This window comes from Erinaceus europaeus, chromosome 11 (genome assembly GCF_950295315.1).
Source record: "Erinaceus europaeus chromosome 11, mEriEur2.1, whole genome shotgun sequence".
In the NCBI taxonomy this organism is placed as follows: domain Eukaryota; kingdom Metazoa; phylum Chordata; class Mammalia; order Eulipotyphla; family Erinaceidae; genus Erinaceus; species Erinaceus europaeus.
The window spans coordinates 51222804-51228388 of record NC_080172.1 but is presented as its reverse complement, the minus strand read 5'-3'; the positions used below and the strand labels follow the sequence as shown (position 1 = coordinate 51228388).

Sequence of the window (5585 nt, the reverse complement as noted above, 5' to 3'; positions counted from 1 at the left end):
GGAACCTGTCAGTTAAGGTCTAGTCACACAGCAGCCCCATCTCCCTGGAGAGGTGTCTAGCACTAAGTTCTTCTGGGTATTAGTTGATTTGACTGTTCACACCAAAGGTCAAAATTAGTTTTTCTTTTCTTTTTTTCTTAATATGTATGTATTCCTTTTTGTTGTCCTTGTTGTCTCATTGTTGTAGTTATTGATGTCGTCATTGTTGGATAGGACAGAGAGAAATGGAGAGAGATGGGGCAGGCAGAGGAGACGAGAGAAAGATAGACACCGGCAGACCTGCTTCACCACCTCTGAAGTGACTCCCCTGCAGGTGCGGAGCCAGGGCTTGAACCGGTATCCTTCCGCTGGTCCTGGCGCGGGTGCCTGCACGGGTCCTTGCACTTTGCGCCATGTGCGCTTAACCTTCTGTGCTACGCCAGACTCCCTAAAATTAGCTTTTCTAACATCATGTACTTGCAGGTCTGGAGAGATAGCTTAGCTTGCTAGGGCACTTGGACTTGTGTGCCTGAGGCCCAGGAGACCACAGGTTCAAACTCTGATACACATAATGTCAGAGCTGAACAGTGCTGATTGGGTCTCTCTCATTGCCTTATGTGAAAATCTTTCATTTGTAATAATAAACAAATAAAATAAATAAAAATAGGGGTCTGGTGGTGGCACACCTAGTTTAGTGCACATGACACAATGCACAAGGACCCAGGTTCAAGCCCTCAGTACCCACCTGCAGGGGGAAAGCTTCACCAGTGGAGAAGCAGATCTGCAGGTATCTCTTTGTCTCTCTCCATCTCTATATACTCCTTCCTCTTGATTTCTGGCTGTCTCTATAAAATTAATAAAGATATATATATATATATATATATATATATATATATGGTTCTTAGGCAGAGAGACGAAACACACTGAGACTTTACTATAGGAAGCAGTGTGTATTATGCCAACAGACCCAACCAGATTCATTTCCACAAAAGATTGGGTCCGGAGGACAGTGGTGCTTGTCCTTTTATACAGTTATTAACCTTCCATGGTAACTCATAAAAACAAGCTTGACAGGCTACTTTTTCCTTTGTGTATAAAGAGTGTACAACTTGTTTGGGTTATCAGCAGACTCTTGGGCAGAACTAGTGGATTCTAAGGCCACTTTGATGACAGCAGTAGAAAACCAGGTTTATGCTGGAAGGAGAGGAAATATTGTTGCCAACTGTATTTTTCTTTAGCTGAGAAATTGACCCTTGCTTTTCTCTTTAAAAGTTATTTGACTTGAAAAATTTGTATTGTTTTGTTTTGTTTTAAATCCAGTAAATTGGAATGATTCATCATCAGGACAGCAATTGGGGACCAGTCATGTTGATGGACAGGGGAGAGGAGGGGCAGCAGGGGAGACTCTGAACATGCGGACATGATACTCGGGACCCTGGCCATACTGGCAACAGGAAGGAGTTGCAGATCGGGGGCAGGGGGACAGTAGATATATGGGGTGGGTAGGGTGGTTAGACAGGGCTGCCTGGCTCTTATTTCTTGTTTTTGAGCTGACTGGCCAGCCAGGCCAGGCCTTCATACAGCCCGCCTCCACTGGTGGCACAGGTGGCCTGAAGGTACCAGCTGTGGTGGCACAGCGAATGCAGACCCAGCTTGTCTGTGATCTCAGCGGCGTTCATAGCAGTGAGCAAGTCCTGTTTGTTTGCAGACAAGGAGCACAGCATCCTGGAGCTCGTCCTCTGCCAGCATCCTCATCAGCTCCTCCCGGGCCTCCCTGAAGTGTTCCCAGTCATTACTGTCCACCACAAATATCAACCCCTAGGTGTTTTGGAAGTAGTGCCTCCAGAGAGAGCAAATCGTCCTGGCCATCCACATCCCAAACCATGAAGCTGATGTTCTTGCACTCTACTGTCTCCATATTGAACCCAGTGGTGGGGATGGTGGTGCAATCTTCCTGAGTTTCAGCTTGTGCAGGATAGTGGTCTTCCCCGAGGCATCCAGGCCCACCATCAGGATGAGCATCTCCTTCTGATCAGGCTCTTGAGGAAGTTTCCACAGATATTACCCATGATCACGTCAGCATCTCGCTGAGCACAGCAGACCCAGAGTGACAGCAGTGGCAGTCTGGGTTGGGCCTGGTTTCTAGTGTGGAGGACTTGATCCTGTTCCTGCTTCCAGCTCAGCCTCTGTGGCTGCAGCCCCTACCCCCACAGGACTCTCACTCCTCAGCCTTCCCTCCCCACCCCCTCCCCAGCCTCTCCCCTGCCCCTACTTTCTCCTGGCTTCCTCCTTCCTTCCCTCCACCTAGCACCCTGAAAAAAAATTTAAGACTGCATCCCCTTCAACTACCCCATCTCCCTCACCCCCACACCCTCTCTGGATAAATCTGTCAGAGCTCATAGCGCTACCTATTTTGAACTTCCAAAGGAGTGGAATCATATAGTCTCTGTTCTCCAGGGACCCGCATCTTTCCTTAGAAAAACGTTTCAGTTTCACCCCCTGAATCTTCTCCTTTGCTACAACAAAGATGGAATCAGAGAAACTTAAGTTGAGTGAAGTCAGCCTGAAGGAGGAAGAAGAATACCAGTTGACCTCACTCAGAGATGTGGCCCAAGAAACACGTGAAGGGTAATTCAAAACTATTCCAGCAGATCCCTAGATACAGTAGAGCAGGGAAAGCGAGTTGGGATTCAGTTCGCTGTGGTGGAGGATGGTGAAGGTTTTGTGGAAGGTGAGATGTGCTAAAAATAAAAATAAATAAATCTTTAGTTCTTTCAAGTGTATCCATCTTTGAGTCAAGACTTCCAGTACGGGAGTCGGGCAGTAGCACAGCAGGTCAAGTGCACATGGTGTGCAAGGAACTGTGTTTGAGCCCCAGCTCTCCACCTGCAGGGGGGTCGCTTCACAAGCAGTGAAGCAGGTCTGCAGGTGTCTGTCTCTCCCCCTCTCTGCCTTCCCCTTCTCTCTCCATTTCTCTCTGTCCTATCCAACAACAATGACATCAGTAATAACAACAATAACTACAACAATAAAACAACAAAGGCAACAAAAGGAAATAAATAATTTTTTTTTAATTTTTAAAAAGACCTCCAATATAATTTATATATGGCTTTATAATTTCTTTGCTGGCATAAGGATTTTAGATTTGAAAAGCATATTTACAGAAGACTAGTCTAAACTAGAAAGCTTGAATCATAATCATGAATTTTAGGCAGAATTAATGATTAATCCTATAAAGTACTACTGGGCTTAAGTTGACTTTATATTGGCCAACACCAGGATATATTCAATGAATTTTTGTTGGAAAATTGTGAGGATGTGGTTGAGCTTCGCAGGACTTGACTTGAGGGGACATTCATCCTGGAAAAGAACCAGACCCCCTGCTAACCATGGGAAGCAGATTTGCATGTGTTTCTTTCACAGGAATCCCTGGAAATCCATTTGGACCCCTGTCCTCTGACATTGCCCACAAGATGGCATGACTACAATGCCCCCCAAAACCCATGATGTGACCTGGCATAATCTGAAGAACCTGATTCACAGAGTCTAAGGACAAAACTTTCCTACTGCCCTTCTATCGCCCATCACTGTCTGCCCTTCCTGCTTCTGCTTTACCTGTCACCTTTTGGAGGTTTCAGTTCACTCTCTAAAGAGAAGTAAAATTCCAGTGGCTGTCTTCCCCCACCATGATAAGATGTGCAGTGTCTCTTCCCTTGGTCGTTGGCATTGAACTGACACTTCTATTGGACTTGCTGGTGGAGCTCTTGGACACTCCCTTTACACTGCTGGACTTCTCGAGGACTGACTGTAGCAGTCCATGGACTTTGCAGCCAGCTGTCTCAGGACCCTGCAACACCAGATCACCCATTCAGCCTATCAGGCCCCCTCTCCTCTGCCCATTAGGCAGCCCCCTCAGCCCACCAGGCCTCCCCTCAGCCTCACACTGGCCCTTGCTACTCTTACTTATCATTCCCTGTCTTATTCCAGTTCTTTTAAAAACACCTGCACAATATCATTCAGGATTCTGCCCAAAAGGTTTCTGTTCACCCCTACACTGCTATTCCTCTGACAGAAATGGAGTCTTTTACAGACCTTGGCCCATTTAAATATGGCCATTAGATAAAAAGAAAGGGGGAGATGTCAGGAAATTGTGAGGATGTGGTTGATCTTGGCAGGGCTTGACTTGAGGGGACAACCATCCTGTAAGTCTCTCTCTCTCTCTCTCTCTCTCTCTCTACTGAGAGGTTGATCAAGGAGGGACAAAAGCCCCCAAGGTTTGCCTCATCTTATCAGACTTCCTGCCTCACAAAGCACCCTGCATTCCTGATACTATGGCTGCTCCCTTATTATCTACATAGTCATTGTTTTGCCTGAAAGTTCCCCACCCATTCCATTCCTTTGATCTATCTTCTTTCTACCCTCAAGACCCTCCCTGCCTGCAGGACATTATTAATCCTACCAGTTAAAACCCTTGCAATAGTTGCTAAGGAAGTTCCTACCTTTCCCAGCCCTTTTTGTCTTTCTCTGCCCCCTTCCCCCTTTTGTCTTTCTCCGCCCCCTTTCCCCTTTTGCCTTTCTCTGCCCCTTTCCTAGCCATTTCCATTTCTGACTTGCCACTTCTGAGTCTGACCTTTAAAATCCTGGGCTCTCTGATCAATAAAGAATTGAATCACCTGGCCACCACGAGCTCTGTTCATGAGTCATCTCCCTTGCATCACTGAGTGAGTAGCAGCCCAAGATGGCTCTGGTGGCGTTCTCTCCAACCCAGAGAATATGCACCTGAAAAGAGGCACCCCCATGCTAGCCCAGCAAATGTTACTATATGGAATTAAGAATTAATGTTTCCAGCACCACTGTAAGTCAGAGCTAAGCAGTGCTATATATATTTCTTTAGAATTCCCAAATTGTTTTAAGTACTCCATGAAACATGCAAAAAGGGGGACAAGGTTAATTTAGGGGCTGGGTAGTGGCTCACCTGGCAGAGCTCACACATTACCATGTTCGAGAACCCAAGGTCAAGCCCCCTGGCCCCAGCTGCAGTGGGGAAAGCTTCATGAGTATTGGAACAGTACTGTTGTCTCTCCTATTGTAATAAAAAAAATTCCATAATGTAGCTCAAAAGTAACCAAAGAATGAGACCTGAGGCCACATGGAGGGCAGGGAGTTAGGTTTATTTGACATTAGTGGGTTGCAGGCTGATTCCTACCAGACTTGCCCACACTTGTCCCGCAGCTAGCAGCTTTTATCAGTTTCAAACTGGGCGTGGCACAAGCTGATTGGTTAGAAACAATGTCCATCAAGTTGCTGGCAATAAAAGTGAGAGCAGGTTGACTACCATCAGAGCCTGCCACTAGGATGCTGGAATGCACCCACCAGGAGCCTATAGATTTTCCATTTCACTATCTATCTATCTATAGACCTCTATTTTTAAAAATAGCTGTTGGGCACAATGTAGGGCACAACCAAGTCTCAGAGAAAACCCTTGTGGCAAAAATAAATAAGTAAATCCTTTCTCTTTAAATTTACCACAGAATATTTCAAATGCCCCCCCTAATTACTATCCAACAATGAGAAAAGATGAGATGTTGCCTTTGCTACAGCCCGGA

At 46.1% G+C, this 5585-nt stretch overlaps 1 pseudogene; it reads right to left on the bottom strand.

Annotated features, from left to right (window-relative positions):
* Nucleotides 1–1500: 1500 nt before the first annotated feature.
* Nucleotides 1501–2048, bottom strand: LOC103124771 (ADP-ribosylation factor 3-like; annotated as a pseudogene).
* Nucleotides 2049–5585: the final 3537 nt, after the last annotated feature.